The following is a 21777-nucleotide window of genomic DNA, read 5'->3' on the forward strand; positions in this document are numbered from 1 at the left end:
AAGTGATAATGCATAGTCATAAATCTTCAGGAATATGATGCTGCTAAAGTTAATCAAGTTGTTAGCCAAAATGATATTTAAACTAATCCCGGTCTGTGAAACACTTCTGTTATTATCTAACCCGCAATATTGTTCTTGTATCACCTTGTAATCCGTGTCTGGCTGTGCAGGATAAATGCCTAAATCGGCGGCAGAATCATCAAAAACACCCGCTGCAGCCGAAACCTCACGAGCATCCAAATCAGACATCCCGCGGAAAGTTGAAAGAATGAAGTATCAATATCAGAGGGGAGGATTAAGAGAGTCAAAGGTCCAGAGCATCTGGGACAACATTGGTGACACCGACCTTGGCCACATTGATATTCAGGACTTCAGGGATCGGATCTTCTCACCCAACGCATATGGCAGGCCTAGGCAAATGGTGGAAAGTGGCATCGCCCAAGCAGCAGGTTTTCCTCCAGCAATCCAGAACTATGAATTAGTAGTGGAGGCTGCTCGGCATTACGAACCAAAGTCCAGATTAGTGCTTCTGGAAGATATGACTATCGCCGACTTCTCCCCTGAGGCTATCGGTGATGCATTTGATATCCCCTTTCCAAATAATCCCATAGCTACAACAATGGACGAGGCGCAAGGGGCATATGATATGAACCCGGCCCGATGTAGGGCATTGATTAACGAAGAATGGTTCAAGGAGAAAAGGCCTCCGAACACCAGGATTGTGAAAAAGACCCCCAGGAGTGACTTTCATAATGAACATGGGGACATGGTCACCTTACTTAGCCGAGTCATGGGACTTCCTAAGTCCAGCTACTTTGAAGAGTGGATGTTCTATTTTACAGAGCAGGTCTTTGCCGGAAAGTCTAAGTTTGACTGGGCCCAGATCATAAGTGATAACATCCACGCTCAGCTAATTGAACTCGAGACAAAGAAGTATTTCACCATGACCTCCTATTTGGTCTATATGTTCGCAAAAAACCAGCCACTGCCAGGGTTAATAATGAAAGGTGAGATCGGGAATGGGCCTGGTCAGGTGAAGGTTTATGATTGCTACCCGCAGCTACATTACCAGGATATAGCTCAAAGGGAAAAGAGCAGCCCGGCTTACGCGGTTGGTCAGTACGAACGCGTCAACGACGCCTTCACAATGCGCCTAGTCAGGCTAATGCAGGGAGGGTTACACATAAGGCTCTCGGAGCAAGCTACCACTTTAGTGCAGAGGTATGGGGCCTGGTTCATTCAGTTCCCAAGGTTCTCCTACATCCGAATAGCTGGCTTCGATGGTGCTCCCCTTTGACTTCCGCGGTACCCAACCGATAAAGTAGTCCTCATGGAGGTGGCAAGACAATCACGCCCTGCCGGCATATTACTACGAGAGAGCAAGCAGGCTGGATTCGCATTTCCAATGATCATAGGCAGCCATGATGTCCAATTAAGAACCCCCACCCTAGCAGAGGAGTCCCTTGTAGAGCTAGCCTCTTATGGCCTACAGGAACATTTCCCAAGGAAATGTTTTGATCATGACAATTTGGCGAAGAGAGCTTACGGTAGGCGCTACAGAGCAAAGGAGTCAATTGAAGATTATTGGAAAAATTGCTCCGATGACTACGAAGTCAGGCGACGGGAATATTCTAGATTGAGTGTGCAGCAAATGCGACTCTTTGAGTACCGTCAGGTCCTGGATCAGCTCACAGACTTGGGGAACTGCCTCCAAGTCTGAGAATTCGAGGCAGTAAGGCACCTCTTGTCAGGCATTGATTGGTCTCAAGACCCAATCACGGATTTCGAAGCAGTTATGGCAGCCCCGGCAAGATACACAGATCAATGGTTACATCACCAGATCGAGAGGCTAGTCCATGAGGGGGTCCAGTTTACTTACCATCTGATGGGCAGTTTCGACTCTCAGTCTTCCGAAGACGAAAGGACATCAGCTGAGAAACCAGAGAAAAGAAAGAAAGCTAAGGCTAGCAGAGGGACTCCGACGTCCAAAAGAACAAGAAGGGAGAAGATTCCCATAAGGAGGCCAGAGACCACTTCATCTTCAAAGGACCCCAGTTCGTCCGACGACGCCATAGATTTGGATTGCATACCTGCTCCGCCTTCCCAGAGCGACATAGAGGCATTCCAAGCCAATGATCCCCCTGCTCCAGATATGCCGGACACCGAGCAAAAGGGCCCCAATTCGACCAAGCCAGGTGACCAAATAAAGGAAGGAGAAATCCCATCCACCCAGGGGATCGAAGTGCATGAACCTACCCAGCAGAGCCGTCACGAATTGCTACTCCTCCATGCGGCCAAGGACAACTCGACGGTCGAAGGGGAACAAAGAACAGACGAGATCCATGAGCTCGAGGGAACCAAGGAGCCACCATCACAGGAGGATGTCAGACAATTGTTCAGTGAAATAGGGGAGAACTCAGATGCAAACAAGGAGCTTCCTCCTTCTTTCACCCCTCCGATGGCGGGACGGCTGCTAATTTGTGATCAGCCGGTTGAGAGCATGGGAGAACAAGGTGCTAACTTAACCCTATCCTCAACCCAGACGGTGCCTCAAGAGTGGCTGATCGCCAGAGCTCAGCGCAGGGCCGCCACCAAGGCACCCATCGATCTAGAGGACATCTTCTCACGAATGGATCAAGTAAAAGCTAAAGGGAAGAAGAAACCAAGAACATACTCTAAGATAACCAGGGATGAGCAAAGGAACCGCACTCTTCATATTGCCACCCCGCACGTGGACAAGCCAGCAGATCAAATAACACTGGCAGATTATAGCATTACGACTGTCCCCATCGGACGAGCTACAAAAGAGCAGGAAAAGGAGGAATTTAAGGACTCGGTGCAGAACATACTCAAACAGCTCGAGGAAATCACTGCCGAAAAGGATATGTATCGGGCTCGTGCTGAACAAGCCGAGGGATACATTGATAAGCTCCTACGGCCATTACACAACCCCTCTGAATCCCATATTCCCCCAATAGCATTGGCGCAAAGGACCACAACTGAATTTGAAGGAATTCGGGATACCGCAAAGGCCGTCAAGGAATGGGTGCAGGACATCAAGAAAAAGGGAGAACAGATCCTCAGAGAAGTAAAGGAAATGGCTCTCCATCGAGAGCTCACTCTAGTCAGGCTGTTGGAGGTAAAGAGAGAATCCCTTCACATGCATGAAGTAGCGGCCTCTACCCTTCCCCTCATAAGAGCTCTTTTCTGGACACATACACAGATTCCCACACTGCCTGACATCCTAGATCCCCATGGCATCAGTGTTCTCAAGGAATGGTACTGGACCGTCACCATGAAGAACGACGCCCAGGAAATTATTGATAAAGAAAATGACGCATGTGAGGCAATTCTGGGGAACATGCAAGAACTAGGCAAGACCATCCTCTGATCAATGGTTTTGGGATGGATAAATGACCTATCCGACAGTGTAATCCGGCCGGATTGGGAGGAAAGGTTGGGAGCAGATAAGGTTTCTTATTCCATTGAAGACTTGAGTTTTGCTGGTCAGTTCCATTCAGACATATTGTGCTTCGAGCGTAATCGCTCCAGCTGGAAGGACGGTTTAAGGCACGTGGACCAGTATCTTGAGGGCATGCAGTACAAAATTCGCCACCCTCCGATGCCACCTTTTAGTCTCCTCTTCCAATTATGTATCAAGTTTCAGGAATATGTTCGTAGGGAACGAGCGGCAGGTCATGATTTATGGCGAGAATACCTGCATGGCGAAGACCAGTTTCTGCAGAAAGAATGTGAAACCAAAATAGAGAAAGTAGTTTCTCAAAAATGCCTTTTTCCCTCCAAGTCTTAAAAAGTGCACTTTTGTCCCAAAAAGGTGACAGTTGACTTTTGGTCAGCATATTGTAAAGTTTTTTGTCCCCCCTTTTTTGGATTATTCCAATTGTTGTAATTATCCTTTTTTGGTAGTTATTGCTCCCTTTGGGGTGGTTGTTGATATTTACCCCCCATTTATGGGTGTGGGTCCCTCTTTTTGTAAGGATGAATCTGGGCCACTTGTCTAGATTAGATCTTGGCCATTCATCCATTTTTGGAAACCTATTTAAGGGGACTGGTTTTCCCTCATTAAAAGAGAAGTTCTTGGATTGCTGCGAAAGCTCTGAAGGAATTTTGCAGGAATTAATACAATGGATTAAAATTACTTTAAAATTTCCCTGTGATTGCATGGTCTCCTTCTTCATTTAATTTAGAAAGCTTTTGATTATGTCTATTCATTTTGCACAGCAGTTTTTACCAAGCATCTGATAGAACCTCCACAGTCCATACCATTAGAGGATAGCTGATTGCTTTTTTCCTTTCCGCATGGTTAATCTGGGCTATTTTATGATTCAGTTCGATTATCAAATATATACATATCATGAATGTAGAAGTTCTAATATCGTATTTGGTAATATGAAAATCTGGTTTCTCCTTTGAAGATTGCACTAAGTTTATGCAAACATTGTGTCTGAATGACTGATGATGCTTAATTTAGTTTCCCGGAGGTGTCTGTCTGCTTGATTGAATCTGCTGTCCTAGTTAGAATTTACAGTTCTCTCTCTCCCTATCCTTCCTTTCTTTCCTCCCAATTTTATCCCCCTTTTTTAGAAATCTGCAGTCCTGCTAAATCAGCTTCGAATTAACCAACGTCACCTGAAAGAAAACCGTAAAACGTCCCCGGGAATTTGTACATGGAATTGCCAATCAAACGTAAGTCCCCTTGTGTTTCTAGCATAAACACATCAAGCCACTGAGAGATCCCGCAGTCAAGACCTGACAAAAGAAACCTTGAGGTAGTCTCCTTTGATCAAACTTAGAAAACAGCATTAGAGACTTCCTTATCTCAAGAGAGAGTAGGATAATCAGTCGGCTATTCTATTCTGCGTTGGCCGTATGGAGTTTGCAGCAATGCGATTTCAGACACGTCAACAGAATTGGCGCTAGAGGGAGGGCCGACCGCAGTAAATGCATGATTGTTTGAACTGCCAAAATCAAGATAATCATATCCGTAAAGAGTTATCCAAGACTTTTGTCCCTCCTTCGCGCACGCAACAGAATTGGCGCTAGAAGGAGGGCATGATGAATGTCTAAACAGCTAAATCATGATCATATCAGCCTGCATTTGTAAAGAGTAGCCCTGCAGCTTTTTTTTTACCCTCCGCACGCAACAAAATTGGGGAGGGCGCCTTAACAGTTCCTTGCAGCAAGTTGAGTCTAATCGACCTTTTAAATGCTATATTCGGGATATGCAAGATCCCTGTTAAACCCAAAAAAGCAAAAAATCAGAAAACCAGAAAACACCAAAAATATTTCTGAGTCAGTATGTTGAGTCAGTCGCTTCATGAAGGCTGTTTGCAGTCCGAAATTTTTCAAATCCAGCAAGAGCTGAGTCTGCAGCTATATCCCAGGCGGCTGTCCGAATTTGCATCTGCGGCTCACTGTAGAATTCATGACACCACAGGGCACGATGAACTGAATTGCTTGACATTTTTGTCAAGGGTCGAGCTCGCATTACAGGGGCAGATATTCTTTTGGGATGTCCCCAAACCAGAGGCAACTTTACAGCCGGATATCCCCAGTGCTCCGTCCAGCATCGAAGAATTTACAAGGTTCAAGAATTTGATTGAGAATCAGTTTGGTCTTGAAGAGGAGTTATGCTTGGAGAACGTGTTGTCACCTTGGTGGTGCAGAATTCACCGCACCCCACATTCAGAGTTCACCTGCTCGCTATGCATAGAAGCAATCAGTCAAGTTAAAGCTCAATTTGGACTACCGGAAGAACCAGAGGAGAGCACCACCAGCAAAGTGTGTACTCTTCGAAGCGGTGGCGGGAACCCCTACCTGTGGTGCACTCGACGATGCGGTGGCGGGAACTATTTACCTCACTGGGTAAACAGGAAGAATACAGAAATCGAACAGTAATGCACAATGCAAATACAAAAGAAGTACCAGAATAGTCTTGCCATTAATGTCAAAGGATGTTCATATTATATCTGTCGTCAATATTACATGTCCTCCAATACCCGGAGGTGATACAATATATGACTGCCGAAGGGGTGCGACACAACCATCGCGACTCCAACTACCTACCCGTCGGCTAACTAACTATTGATAATTAACATTACTAACTATACACTTTTTCCCGATAACATCCATATGCTCCGAAGTTCACGCTGGCTGGGCAAAAGCAAAGTTTAAATTTCGAAGGGCCTCCACATTCGCCAAAAGGTCCGAAGTTGAAAGGTAAAAGCGTTTGAAATTCTAAAGTCCTCTACTTCTCCGAAATCGCTGCGCACAGGCCCAGATATAGAAATTCAAAATTGATAAACCCCCCCTACGCTGCTGCATTTCGTGTAAAGGAGACCACGTCCGATTTTGAAAGGTAAAGAAAGCTAATTTCGCGCGATCTAAGGTAATTCAAGGTAAAACGCTGCATAAACTATCCCAAATCATTCAAATTCAGATTGCCAATTACCCAGGGTAAAAAAACCATTTAAAATGATAAATTCTCTTTCGTCCAACAACCACAAAAAATTTAAATCAAGGAGATAACCGTTGGAATTTGAAACTTTGTAGAAACGCCTATTCGTCTTCACGCAGCAAAGTTAGGCAAATTCTCGCCATCCGTTTTCGTCAGGTAAGTACGCTCTGTCTTCCTTGATCATCTGAAATGCTTATAAATCAAACAGGCATATGTGCGAAATCTGATTAAAATGCCTAAATTTTCGAAATCTGCATCTCTTTCGCTTGTAGAGCGTTGTTCAAAGCAGTCAAAATTTAGAATTCACTCCAAGGTATAGCCAGAAATTGCATTTTCAAACTTAGGAGAATTTTTCATGCTTGGTCTCTATTGAAAACTAATTCAAAATCCAGAAAGCATCAAGTATAAATTCGCAATCAAAAATCTTCATGAATGTTGTGGTTAAAATTGATCAAGCCCTTTTAGCTAGAAATGTCGCTCCATGTCCAATCTAAATTTCGAATTAATCCTAGCATGCTGGAATATTTTCTATCTAACCTGCCTTACTTCTTGTGTATCGCCTCGTAATCCGCATCCGGCTGTGCAGGATAAATGCCTAATTCGGCGGTAGAATCATCAAAAACGCCCGCTGCAGCCGAGACTTGCGAGCATCCAAATCAGATATCTCGGGCAAGGTTGAAAGGATGAAGTATCAATATCAAAGAGGAAGATTGAGGGAGTCAAAAGTGCAGAGCGTCTGGGACAATGTCAGTGATACCGACCTTGGCCATATTGACATTCAAGACTTCAAGAATTGGGTCTTCTCACCTAATGCATATGGCAAGCCTAGACAGATGGTAGAAAGTGGCATCGCCCAAGCGGCAGGATTTCCTCCAGCAGTACAGAACTATGAGCTAGTGGTAGAGGCTGCCCGACATTATCAGCCGAGTTCCAGATTGGTGCTCCTTGAGAACATGACCATCGCCAACTTCACTCCTGAGGCCATTGGCGATGCATTTGACATTCCCTTTCCAAACAATCCCACAACCACAACTATAGATGAAGCACAAGGGGCATATGATATGAATCCGGCCCAATGCAAAGCACTGATCAATGAAGAGTGGTACAAGGAGAAAAGGCCTCCAAGCGCCAGAATTGTGAAAAAGACCCCCAAAAGTGATTTCCATAATGAACATGGGGATATGGTCACATTACTCAGTCGGGATATGGGACTCCCTAAATCCAACTACTTTGAAGAGTGGATGTTCTATTTCACAGAGCAAGTCTTCGCTGGGAAGTCTAAATTCGACTGGGCCCAAATCATAAGCGACAACATTCACACCCAGCTGATAGAGCTTGAAACGAAGAAATACTTCACCATGACCTCTTATTTGGTCTATATGTTCACCAAGAACTAGCCACTGCCAGGTTTGATAATGAAAGGTGAAATCGGGAATGGGCCTGATCAGGTAAAGGTCTATGATTGTTACCCGCAGCTGCATTACCAAGATATAGCTTAGAGGGAAAAGAGCAGCCTAGCTTATGCAGTTGGCCAATATGAGCATGTCAATGACGCCTTCACAATGCGCCTGGTCAGGCTAATGCAGGGAGGATTACATATAAGGCTCTCAGAGCAAGCTACTATTCTAGTACAAAGGTATGGAGCCTGGTTCATTCAGTTCCCAAGGTTCTCCTACATCCGAATAGTAGGCTTTGATGGTGCCCCTCTCCGACTTCCACAGTACCCAACCAACAAAATAATTCTTATGGAGGTCGCAAGGCAGTCACGTCCGGCCGACATCTTACTTAGAGAAAGTAAGCAGGCTGGATTCACATTCCCCATGATCATAGGCAACCATGATGTCCACTTGAAGACCCCTACCCTAGTAGAGGAATCCCTTGCAGAGCTGGCCTCTTATGGCCTACAGGACCATTTTCCAAGAAAATATTTCGATCATAATAATCTGGCGAAGAGAGCCTATGGTAGGCGGTACAGAGCAAACGAATCAGTTGAAGACTATTGGGAAGAATTGCTCTGATGACTACGAGGTCAGGAGGCGGGAATATTCTAGACTGTGTGCAGCAAATGCGACTCTTTGAATACCGTCGGGTCCCAGATCAGCTCACAGATTCAGGGAATTGCCTCCAGGTCTGAGAATTTGAACCAGTAAGGCATATCTTGCTAGGCGTTGATTGGTCCTAGGACCCAATCACTGATTTCGAGGCAGTCATGGCAGCCCCAGCAAGGTACACAAATCAATGGTTACATCAGTAGATTGAGAGGCTAATACATGAAGGAGTCCAATTCACCTACCACCTAATGGGTAGCCTTGATTCTCAGTCCTCCGAAGATGAGGGAACGTCTAGTGCACCCCGGGAAGAAACTGAGAAACCAGAGAAAAGAAAGAAGGCTAAGGCTTGCAGAGGGACTTGGACGTTCAAAAGAACAAGAAGGGAGAAGATTCCTATAAAGAGACTAGAGGTCACGTCATCGTCAAAGGACCCCAGTTCATCTGACGATGTAGTGGAATTAGATTATATACCTACTCCGCCTTCTCAAAGTGACATTGATGCGTTTGGAACTGATGATCCTCCCGCGCCTGACATGCTGGAAGCTAAGCTAAGAGCCCTTGAATCGACCGAACTGGGCAACCAAATAGAGGAAGGAGAGATTCCATCCACCCACGGGGTCAAAGTGCATGAACCCACTCAACAGAGCCGCCACGAGTTGCTGCTCCAGAATTCAGCCAAAGATGACTCCACCGTCGAAGGAGAGCAAAGGATAGATGAGACTCATGAGCTCGAAAGAATTGGAGAACAACCATCACATGAAGATGTCAGACAGTTGTTCAGTGAAATAGGAGAAAATTCAGCTGCAAGTAAAGAACTTCGCACCTCTTTCACTCCTCCGGTAGCAGAGCAGCTGCGAATCTATGGTGAGTTGGTTGAGAACGTCAAAGAACAGAATGCAGACTTAACCTTATTATCAGCCGAGACAGTGCCTCAAGAATGGTTGATTGCCAGAACCCAGCGTAAGGCCGCCACCAAACCACCTATTGATCTAGAGGATATCTTCTCGTGCATAGACCAAGCAAAAGATAAGGGGAAGAAAAAGCCCGAGGCATATTCTAGAGTGACCAAAGACGAGCAAAGGAACCGCACTCTCCACATTGCCACCCCACCTGTAGACAAGCCAGCAGATCAGATTACACTGACAGATTATAGCATCACAACTGTCCCCATCAGACGAGCCACTAAAGAGCAAGAAAAAGAAGAATTTAAGGATTCAGTGCAGAATATACTCAGGCAGCTCGAAGAGATAATAGCTAAAAAGGACATGTATCGGGCTCGTGCTGAGCAAGCCGAGGGATACATCGATCAACTCCTAAGGCCACTACACAATGCCTCTGAATCCCATATTCCCCCGACGGCATTGGCGCAAAGGACCACAACAGAATTTGAAGGAGTACGGGACACCACAAGGGCCGTCAGAGAATGGATACAAGACATCAAGAAAAGGGGAGAGCAAATCCTTAAGGAAGTAAAAGAAATGGCCCTCCATCGAGAGCTCACTCTAGTCAAGTTATTAGAGGTAAAGAGGGATTCCCTTCACATGCACGAAGTGGCTGCCACTACCCTTCCCCTCATGAGAGCTCTTTTTTGGACACATGCGCAGATTCCTACATTGTCCGCCATCCTAGATCCTCATAGCATTAGTGTTCTTAAGGAATGGTACTGGACTATCACCATGAAGAACGACACCAAAGAAATTATTGACAAAGAGAGTGACGCATGTGAAGTGATTCTGGGAAACATGCAAGAACTAGGTAAGACCATCCTTCGATCAATGGTTTCGAGATGGATAAATGACTTGTCTGATAATGCAATCCAACCGGACTAGGAAGAAAGATTGGGAACGGATAGGATTGCCCATTCCGCTAAGGACTTGAGTTTTGCTGGTCAGTTCCATTCAGACATATTATGCTTTGAGCGTAATCGCTCTAGCTGGAAGGACGGTTTAAAGCACGTGGACCAGTATCTCGAAGGCATGCAATACAAAATTCGCCATCCTCCCATGCCTCCGTTCAGTCTGCTTTTCCAGTTACGCATCAGGTTCCAAGAATACGTTCGTGAGGAACGGGCAGCAGGTCGTGATTTATGGCGGGAATATTTGCATGGCGAAGATCAATTTCTAGAAAAGGAGTGTGAGACTGAAATAGAGAAAGTAATTTCTCAAAAGTGCTTTTTTCCCTCTAAATCTTAAAAGTGCACTTTTGCACCAAAAGGTGACATTTGACTTCTAGTCAACAAAATGTAAAACTTTATTGATACACCTTTTTGGATTATTTCAAATTGATTTAATTATCCCTTTTTGGGTAGTTATTGCCCATTTTGGGGTGGTTGTTGATATTTGCATCCCATTTATGGGTATGGGCAGCCATACTTTATGGATGAATCTGGGCCACTTGTTCAGATTAAATCTAGGCCATTCATCCTTTTTTGAAGTCTATTTAAGGGACTGGTTTTCCCTCATTTTGTAAGTTCTTGGATTGTTGCAAAAGCTCTGGCGAAATTTTTACAGAAATTAATGCAAAAGATTAAGACTGTTTTCAAGTTTCCTTGTGAGTGCATGGTCTCCTTCTTCACTTAATTTAGAAATCTTTCAATTATGTTTATTTCTTTTACATAGCATTTTCAAGCAAGCATCTGATAGAATCCTTGCAGTCCATACCATTAGGGAACGGCTGATTGCCTTTCTTTCTGCATGGTTAATCTGGACCTTTCATGCTTAGTTCGGTTATTGAACACTCACTATGAATGTAAAAGTTCTAATGTTGTACTTGATAACATGAAAATCTTGTTTCCTTTGAAGATTGCACTGGATTTATGCAAACATTGTGCTTAAGTAGCTGGTGATGTTTAATCTAGTTTCTTGGAGGTGTCTGTCTGCTTGACTGAATTTGCTATCTTAGTTAGAATTTACATTTCATGTCTCTCTCTCTCCCTATCCTTCCCTCCTTTTTCCCCTTTTCTATCCAGAAAATCTGTAGTCCCATTAAAACAGTATCAACTTAACCGAAATCATTTGATAGAAAGATTATGAAAGTTCCAGGGCACTTATTTATAAATTACCCATTCAACGTAAGTCCCCCTTTTGTTTCCAGCAAAAACACATCAGACCACTGAGTAGTCCCGCAGTCAAGACCTGACAAAAGAAACCTTGAGGTCGTCCCCTTTGATCAAATATAAAAAAAAAACAGCATTAGGGACTTGCTTATCTCAAGAGAGGATAGGATACTCAGCTGGTTATTCTATTCTGCGTTGGCCGTATGGAGTTTGCAGCAATGCGACTTCTGACACGTCAACACCCACACACATGCAGCTTGCCCTAAATGGGTCAAAAGACCTAATTTTATAATTTTGTTGTCTATTTGTTGAGGAGAGAAAAAAAGGAGAAAGAAGCAGCAATTGAAGGAGATAAAAAAGAGAGGAAACAACTGTTGAAACTTGAAAATAAATAGCGAGTTCGGATTATACTTGATTAAATTTTAATGTTGCCTAGTGGCAATTAAAATTTAAATATATTATAATAACTTGAGCGATTACATGTACTATTGGGCTGGGCCCAAATTGAGCAATATTGTAACTTGTAAAATTAAATGTAAGCCCCAAATTGGGCGCCAAAGGCAAGTTGTAAAACATAAAATATAATATGCAAAAGTCGGCAATTTTCTCCAGCCGACTTGGGTGAATTATGTGAATGAATCTTGTATATAAACAAGATTCATCCTTGGCGTCAAAACACACATTCATTCAAAAGCGATTTATATCTCTGCCTTATGCGAATGCTCTGAGCTCTCTTCCAATTAATGTGCAGTCGGAGCCTCCAAACTAGTGTGAATTTGAGCATCATAACTGAGCGAATCTTGTTTTGAATGAACAGACTTGCTGGGCAAATTTGTGGCTTGATAGTACTGCGAACTTCCTCTCCAAGTAGCGCCGAATCTCTACCTTCTGAGTCGGCAAAATACAGTGATTTGAATTGGGTGAAGTCTTTGTGAATCTGCCCTAGATTGGTTGCACAATCAGATAAGTAATCTGACCTATATTGTACATGTAATCTGCTCATGATTAAAAGATTTGATCTGGATCTTTGATGCTGGGTTTTTCCTCCAAGAGGGAGGTTTTCCCAGGGTATTTTGGTGTATCTTGTGCTGTGTGTGTTTGCATTTCATTTAATTTCTGAGTTTACTTAATTCTGATCACCAAAATTAACAACAACAGGGTTTGAAGGAGTATTTGGAGCATTGAGAACACTCTAAGTCCATTGTTCCATTGTTTTTTTGTTTGTTTTTTTCTTTTTTTTCTAAGTTTGAAGAAATTTTTCTGAAATGTCTTATTTTTTTTCCTCATATTTCAGTTTTCTAAACTTGAATGATATTGATTACACTCATAAAATATGGCCAGGAACAGTGACAATAATAGTAGTGACCAAGAAGAAGCTGGATGTGAAATAAATATAACTAGGGATGGGACTGAGGGTGAAGCACAACCACAAAACAGATTTGAGTGCTCTTCAGCTACCTTAAAACCCTATGTGCAAGGCCATTTTAACCCCCAAAAACCTCTTCTTTGCCTTGTTCATGCCATAGATGTCAAAAAGAAAAACTCGAGAGGGAGCAGGGTGTGGTTATGTTACATATGCAATACTGATTTTAGAGGGAGCTACACAAGGGTGTGGTCTCATTTCTTGGGTGTTTCGGGCAACAAAGTTAAATTATTTAAAGATATAAAGGAGCATGGGAAGATAAAGTGTTATAGATTTACATATGGAGGCAAAAAACAAGTGTAAAACTAAAAATGTTATTGGCCGTAAAATGGGCTTTGTATTACTTGTTAAGCTACGTTGGTTAAGTATGTTAGTGTCGTTGAGGGTAGTTGTCCGTTGCACGACGGTTCCCCACGGGTGGTAACCGCAACCCTCAACCGTGTCTTTATATATGCTCTTGTACTTGTTGTTGGGGACACGGATGCGAAGAATGATTATTGTACTAGACATTTTGGCATTAATGAAAGCATTGCTCTAAGTTTTTGTTTACTATTCTATTCCATGGTTATTAGCTGACTGTTGATATGCAATATTACTAACACACCCCACGGGGTAAACATCTGGCACTGTTGCCTAGACATACTCAAGAAAGGAAGGAGGGGATGGCGTACGGACATGATGGGCCTAACCGTCAGTGAGATTAACCCAGAGGTCGACGAAGCACAAACGGAACTCTACGACGGAGAGGACACTGCAGCGAGGGAATTCTCAATCCTGCTTCATGCGGCCATCGAGACCTACGTCCGAAGAGAGGCCACGGAGGCTGAAGTCCCAACAAGTGTCGTGTGGACCGCACTGGAAGTTAGCCCCGCAGCGAATCGGTTGATCAACCACCTCCCCCGGTTGCTTGCACAGGCATCACTGGCACAACGAATCCGCCTGGAGGAGATTGCCCATGAGGAGCGACGCCAACAGGTCCTTCGACAGTACGAAGAAAACAATCATCGTTGGGAAGCACAGCGTGATGGTAAGAGGCGAAGGGGAAACTGAACCTTGAACCTCCGGGAGGAATAAAGCAATATTGTAATATTCTCGGCACAATGTTGACATAAATTGTGGCCGAAAGGGAAAATAATAAAAGTTTTTTTGTTTTGTGTACATGGTGTGTGCTTGCTATGTACGGAAGTGATTTATGCCCAATATACTAAATAAGGACAAAAATAAAAAGATACAAAGTGACGAATGGGAAGTGGCACAAAGAGCGTTGAATCTCAGACATCAGATAGAATGAAGGCGTAGGCTAAGGTAGCTTGCCGAGGGACGACCGACTGAGGGTTGCTCAAAGGGAACCCAGGAGGTGTCATGGAGGTTGCAGAGGCAGAGAGAATTACACTCTCTACACTGTCGTAGGGTTTCCCGAAGGGAACCTAGAAGAAGTCACAGAGGGTGCCGAAGGAGAACTCTACAGTTCGCCAGAATACCACCGTAGGGTAAGAAGTCGCGAAGAGTTGGTGCAACAAACAAGGCAAAGTCTAAACTTAATCGGCGCTACTAGAGACCTACTAAAGAACTTGTCTATTTCGGAGGACAACCAGAGGGAGACAACCAACCGGAGGGAGACGATTGAAGGTGACGGTACGGCCGAAAGTGGTGGGGAAGCACAAGGGTACCGTACGGGAGGCAATTTGTTTGGTTCGGTTGGTAGAAAAATGAAAATTGTTTTGCCAACGTCATATGAGGATGCCTATAATAGGGCGATGGACTTGGAAAGCGAATATAAAACATCAAAAAAGAAGAAAACTAATAAATCTTCATCAGACGAGGACGATGACTCTTCTGAAGGGAGCAGCAGTAGTGAGGAGTCAAGTAAAAAGGTGCAAGTGCTACAGAAAGACATGGAGCGAATGAGGAGAGAATTTAAAGCAATGAGAAGCACGGGTTGGACCGAAGGGGATGTATGGTGCACGGAGTGCAAAGAGGAAGGACATACGAAGGGTACTTGTCCGAAGAAGGCCTTTTGTGAGATTTGCCAAGTGATGGGACACTCCATCCACGAGTGCCCATACAACATGAAGACACGGAATGCACAAGTGCTATTCATTGAGCAGGCCACAACATCCGCACCAGTAGGTACGCCCCAGCAGAACAACATAACGGCAAGCTTTGGAAGGTACCGGGACAATAGACGTGGCGGAAGGAATAATAATAACAATGATCAAAGCTGTATCCAGTATGATGCCAAGGGCCGACCTATGATCCAGTGTAGGGCCTGTAGTCAGTGGGGGCACTTCGCCTGAGATTGCACGAAGGAGGCTAACCAGCAGTACCTCTGCCGATGGTGTAGACCAGGGGACAATGAGGATACAAACTGCCCGAAACTCGGAGTCAATCTTTTGAACATTGAACCCACTCAGGCAGAGGTATTGGCGGTTACGAGGGCGCAGGCAAAGATGGCCGCCTCCTACCCAGACCCCCGCATAGAAATGGAACGAGTACGGGAAGCAAGGGCGGAGATTACGAAGGAGATGACCGCACAAGAGAGAAATAGCAGGGAGGCCACAAGAACGTCCCGGACTAAGGGGGAAGAAAACATCCTAAGGCAAATCCTGCAAATGGAGGTACCTGTAAGAGTCCAAGACCTCAAAACCATGTCGCACTTAAAAACGGCTATCCTAAATGTTGTGCCCGCACAAAGTCACCAGGCGAAGAAGGCTGAAAGCTCTACGGTCGACCCAATGTTGTTAGTTGTTAACAGTGGACGCCACCCAGCCATGGTAGAGATGGGCATCTTCGGGACCACCCTGATGGACACCATTGTGGATGGAGGGTCAGGAGTAAATGTGCTCCCGGAGGAGACATGGAAGAAACTGGGGAAGCCCACATTGTGGCCCCCCACGTTTAATCTGTTGGGAGCAGACCAGCATGGGATTAAATCCCTTGGAACACTCATGGCGCAGCAGGTGATGATCGGCACACAGCCATTCCTGCTGGATTTTGTAGTGATTCCGTTAAAATAGAAAGGGTACGACACCATCCTCGGATGGGGGTGGCTAATTGCCGCCAAGGCAAAGCATGCCTGGAAGAGAAATACACTCTCGTTAGAGAGCATGGGGAGAAAGTACGTGATAGACCTCCGAATGCAAATGGTGAGCCAGGAGTTAGCATCCTCCTCGGAGTCGGAGTCGGAGTCGGATGGAGACCGATGGGAGGAAGATGAAGGCCGACGACGAATGGAGCCCAACAACGAAGGGGTAATAGAATTAGAAGCATGCTCGGGGGATGACAGGGATTCTATGAACGGGCTCTTCCACTGGTAGATGGAGGATTACGAAATGTTCCAGAGCTACAGGCTCGAAGTAGAGGAACCAGAGCAAGCAACAGAGGAGGTGTACCTGTCGGAATACAGAGAATATTGGAAGGGAGACGCCCGTGTGAGTGACACCACCGCACACCAGTTCCCGAAGGAAAAACCCATCAAGTATCAAGAGGTAAAATTGAAGGAGACAAATCTTGGTGACGTAGATAATCCCAAGATCATTCGTGTCGGCAACGATTGGAACCCTGTGTGGAAGGCCGCAGCCTTCAAAATCTTTATTCTTCTTCTTCTTCTTCTTCTTATGTATGGGAAGGAGACCGTGGTCCTTGTAGAATTTATGGTTCCAGGTCTTCTGATGGCCATTGAAAATAGACTTGCCATCAACGGGTCCAAATTGAAACCCTACCACGAGAAGCGCGCAGGGGACCCGAGAGGCCGGAAGGACACTTGAGAGGCCACGCAGGCGACTCGAGAGGCACGGGACCAAAGCGGGAGACTCTTCGGCAAGGCAAACCGATAAGAATGAAGGGCGATCCCAGAGGCACGAAACCCAAGCCAAAGACTCTCTGGACAATTAGATTAGGAAATTTAAAAAAAAAGAAAAAAACTTGAAAAAAAAAATCGGTGGCCACGGTGGAACCACTGTCGGGGGGGCCATCGTATGGTGGAACCACCACGGTGAGACCACTCTTTGGACAATTAGATTAGGAAATTAAAAAAAAATTGGTGGCCAAGGTGGAACCGCCATGCGGTGGGACAATTGTCGGGGGGACCCATACGGGGGAACCACTGTGGGGGGCCACCGTGCGGTGGAACCACCGTCGATGGAGGTCACCGGCCTCTGAGGGCGGAACTCGGTGGGTATTTATCCACCGTATATCCGCTATCGTACAGCCAGAAAACATCCACCGTACGACCTTCCCAGCCACCGTACGGGAGACCAATCACCGTACGACACCAAGCCTTCAGGAGTCGTCGTACGACTCGACCACTGTACAGGTTCACTCCATCGTATGACAGATAACCTTTGTACGGGCTCGGGACATTACAATCCGTAGGCCTGAAGGAGCACAACGACGGTGACGGCGGTTTAAAGAAAAAAAAAACAAAAAACGACGACCAGATTGAAAAATCATTCGATGGAGTCTGGAGCCAGGACGCTGAAAAAATTAGTGGAGAAGAAGGTTTTTGGCATCTTGAAATATCACAAAATTGATGTGCGCCATGGACTTCCGTGTGGTTCTGAAGGTTGTAAATTGGTGTTGGCAGTGGGGGCGCTGCCCCTCAACCGCGCTGGGGGCACTGCCCCCAGTTGATTTTTGAGCTACAATACACTTTTGAGTTGGGCAAAGGGCATCAGAGAAGTCACGGTAAGTGTTGGGGTTGTTTGAGAAAGAAGCCTGAAGCTAAGCATTGGCGGGGAAGCCATAAGCCGTAGAGGGAGACAAATTTGGAGGTTGCGAACAAACAGAGTTTGAGGGAAGGCATTGCAAGAATGCGAAGTCGTACGGCACCAGGGAGTTATTCAATTCAGTTATCAGCCTTTGGGGAGTGTGATGGAGGATTTGAGGCATCTCCTAGCCTTTTTGCCAGAGGGTTGTGGCCACTTCCAGGCATGAATGGTACGCTTTGAGGAAATCGAAGTATGTCTCGGCTGGACGTGAGGTTGCCTTGGTGGATGCAGGGAGGGCTCGGGAGGAGCTGACCTTCGACAGTAGTAGCATGAGACTTAGCTCAGTGTACCCAGGAGTTGGATGCCGAGAGGGCAGCACAGGTGGCTATCGAGGACAAATTGGCTAGGGAGACAGTATCATTTGAGTAGCAGTTGGTGGAGGCTGAGACTGAAAAGCGTGTTTTGCAGACAAGTTTGGTTTAGGCACAGGAGGACTGTGATGTCAAGGAAAAAAAGAACTCCTTGCAGAAGCAATAATGGTGAAATCCGCACTTGAGCATCAGATGGTAGCAAAAAAAAAAAAGAAAAAAAAGGGTTTTCAGGCGAGGATGCAGCAGGTGTATGAGTTCCGAGCTCAACTGGGGTCAACAGTTCCTGCATCTTCTTCATCTGTGGTGCAACTACCTCCTTCAAGGATGCCCCCTCAGGCCCTTCTTCTTGGTGCTTTTCTTATTGTATACAGTGTACTTCATCCCCATTTAGTTGTGTTAGTCCCCGATTTTTGGTCCTTGTCGTCCGGAGACGACTTTTCTTAGGGGGGGATGATGTTGGCCGTAAAATGGGCTTTGTATTACTTGTTAAGCTACGTTGGTTAAGTATGTTAGTGTCGTCGAGGGTAGTTGTCCATTGCACGACGGTTCCCCACGGGTGGTAACTGCAACCCTCGACCGTGTCTTTATATATGCTCTTGTACTTGTTGTTGGGGACACGGATGCGGAGAATGATTATTGTACTAGACATTTTGGCATTAATGAAAGCATTGCTCTGAGTTTCTGTTTACTATTCTATTCCATGGTTATTATCTGACTGTCGATATGCAATATTACTAACACACCCCACGGGGTAAACAAATGTGCCCATGCGAATGCAATTTCCTTCACAGCCATCTACGTTTCAGCCTATGTCATCCAATGTAGTGCTATTCATGGTGTGGATGCCAAAAAAGGAAAGGGGAAGGCTAGTGATAGTGGGTAGCCAGGGTTAGTTTTAGATATGTTCAACGGAAATCCCACCAAATGATTACTAAATTACTACATGGAGAAAGCCGTGTGCAATGAAAATTGCAAGCACAGTTTGGGGAGAGATTTCTTGCTCTTATAAAAAGAGCGGATAATCCACTCCATCCAATGAGCTCCGCGTTCAAGTCCTGGGCAACCCAGAGTACTAGAATCTAGTACTTAAAGGTATTTAATTGACTACAGGTTAATTGTTTTTAGCTGTATTGGTGTTTAATTAATTTTTTTATGCCCATGCCATCCCATTTCATGTGGCCTGTTTGTCTTATTTCAAAAAAATGGTCAAAGATATAGCTAATGGGAGCGACTTCTACATAGGTCAATTAAATTTTATAAGGTGAATTAGATTGGTAGCCATGTTGCTCATGTCTAGAAAATAATTGTGAACTGATGGTTTTCTTTTAATGAAGGCGATTTCCTTAGTTTATTTGCCAAGTGAATACTTAGCAGTTAAAATGCTAATATTTTATTGGGGAGTCGATTGATGATCACAACTTTATAAGGGGAATTATTGGGAGGCATAGGCATCGATTATTTTCATCTTCTATATTGAAAATTGCTAGAGGCATCGAATGCATCTATTTTTCTTCATAGTTCTGGGACGGAAACCCTAGAAGGTTGGATGTTAGGACGAAATCCCTAAATGTCCAGAGTGCAGCGCTAAAGACTGGCCATTACAAGGATTTTATTCAGTGGTTGCAGATTACAGAGGAGTTTGGTGTTCAAAGCCATCACCTAGGGAAAATACGACCTTCCCTACAGTTGTTTCTCTCTCTGACAGGCCCAGCGCTAATTTGGCACAAATTTATGAGCTGTTGAAAGACCATTATATATCGCAGGTTCTCTTCTGTCAGTCGTTCATCATTGGGTGCATTGGTTAAAAGGAAACACAGCCTGCAATAACCCTAAGGTCGATACAGGGTTTGACTTAAAGACATCATACGTGTTGCATTTGGAGGAACTCTGCATAATCCAGATGATTCTTTTGGCAGAGCTGGATGTTGGTATTCTTCTGAGTAAAGAGCCAAACGATGGTACTTGAGCAATCATTCCTGTTCGTGGGCAGTGAAAGAAGAAATTAGTGAAGATTTAAATGAATGATGCTTGCTACTATCTATTTCTGGGCTTTAAAATATGTATGAGCAGAACTGAGCAATTTTTGAAAGGTCAGAAAATAATCTCTATAACAGTTCTTTTGGAATTCTCTTTATATTTAGTTTGCAAGTTTATAAACCTTTGTATATGCTATTTCCGAGTACTGATAGAATCACCTTCAGATCAAGTTGGTATAAAGGTCAGTTCTTGTAACTCAAATGTTTATTTTCTATTTATCTTTGAAGGAATAATGATATTTCTGAGTTTTCAAAGGGAATACTTAATTTAGTCAATACATGTTCTCTCTCAAATTCTGAAAAATAAAACATTTACCATTATTCACACAAATCTGAAACCAAATCTTCCTAAGACAAGTAAAGAAAAAAGGGAAAATTTTTGGGTCAGACTAGATCAGTCTAGAAGGGCTCTTACAATTTCTAGCTGATTCATTAAGGCTCAAGATATGATGATTGGTGGAGTCATGAGTTGAGGGGAAAGAGTTGGGGGTACCTGAAGATTATTGTTGCGGCCATCAACAGATACACTATTGTTTCAGAATACCATGCTTAATGGAAGTGTAATGGTTGTACCCATATGTGTGAAAGCTCTATCAGATCTGCCCAGCAGCACTGTCAAGTGTAATTACTCCAGTTTGTGAGGGCTGTTTGTTCCAGAACAGCTTGTTGACCAAAATAACCAGCTTTATCCATGAAACATGCACTGTAACTGTGAGTACAAGAATATTTTCTGAGTTGTTGATGTAATTCCTAGTCTTGCCAATTGTTTGTCAAAATGCTCTTGTATTTCTTTGAATGTTAAGTAAATGTTGATGCTTGTGGAAACTTCTGCTACTACCTTTGGGAATTAAAATTCAGTATTAATGCATTGGTCTAATTTAAGTTAGAGGTCTGAAATAAATTCCAGTTTGCTTTATTTTGGCTTCTTTATGCATATGGATGCTCTATGATACACAAACCTCATTGGCAAACATCAAAATCAAACTCTAAGCTTAGAAATCAGAACTCATTATCGTTGCATGACAAGTGTTTGATGAAATGTCAAGACACTAGAAATCAGAAAATACAGTGGTTTAAAAGCTATATCAGTAGTTGGGATGAATTTGAGTTTCATATTCAGTTAGGGACATTACACTTTATATGTGTGTTTAATTTTCTATGTACTGGCAATTTGTTTTGAGTTTGGAGTTCCTGTCACTTTGAAGACAGAATTAGTCTGCAGCGTTGGTTGGAAATTGACTTGCATCAATTTTTGGAAAGCAACTTATCTATGGAATGCTAGAAACAAAGATAAACAATCAACTAAAATGAAAGAGCTTAAAAAAAAGAGTGTCAAAGCATTAGGAATTTATGAAGAAGACCAGTAACTCTTGTTTCTAGTCCTGACTTGTACGTCCAAAACAAATGCATTGCATTTTCTATGAATTATTTTCTACGTATATTTCAGGTGCTTGCTATTTTATCTATTATCGTTTCCTGTTGCTTAAGAGGTTGGTCATGAACTGCCATCCTGTTCATATTAGTAATTTATGAAGAAGACCAGTAACTCTTGTTTCTAGTCCTGACTCGTACGTCCAAAACAAATGCATTGTGTTTTCTATGAATTATTTTCTATGTATATTTCAGGTGTTTTCTATTTTATCTATTATCATTT

At 44.0% G+C, this 21777-nt stretch overlaps 1 protein-coding gene across 4 annotated transcripts in view; it reads left to right on the forward strand.

Moving 5' to 3' along the window:
- LOC131067798 (probable NAD kinase 1) overlaps positions 1 to 21777 on the forward strand; it is a 223324-nt gene that overhangs the window by 161740 nt on the left and 39807 nt on the right. The gene's annotated exons all lie outside the window — the stretch shown is intronic.

The sequence above is a fragment of the Cryptomeria japonica genome, chromosome 3 (genome assembly GCF_030272615.1).
Source record: "Cryptomeria japonica chromosome 3, Sugi_1.0, whole genome shotgun sequence".
Lineage (NCBI taxonomy): Eukaryota > Viridiplantae > Streptophyta > Pinopsida > Cupressales > Cupressaceae > Cryptomeria > Cryptomeria japonica.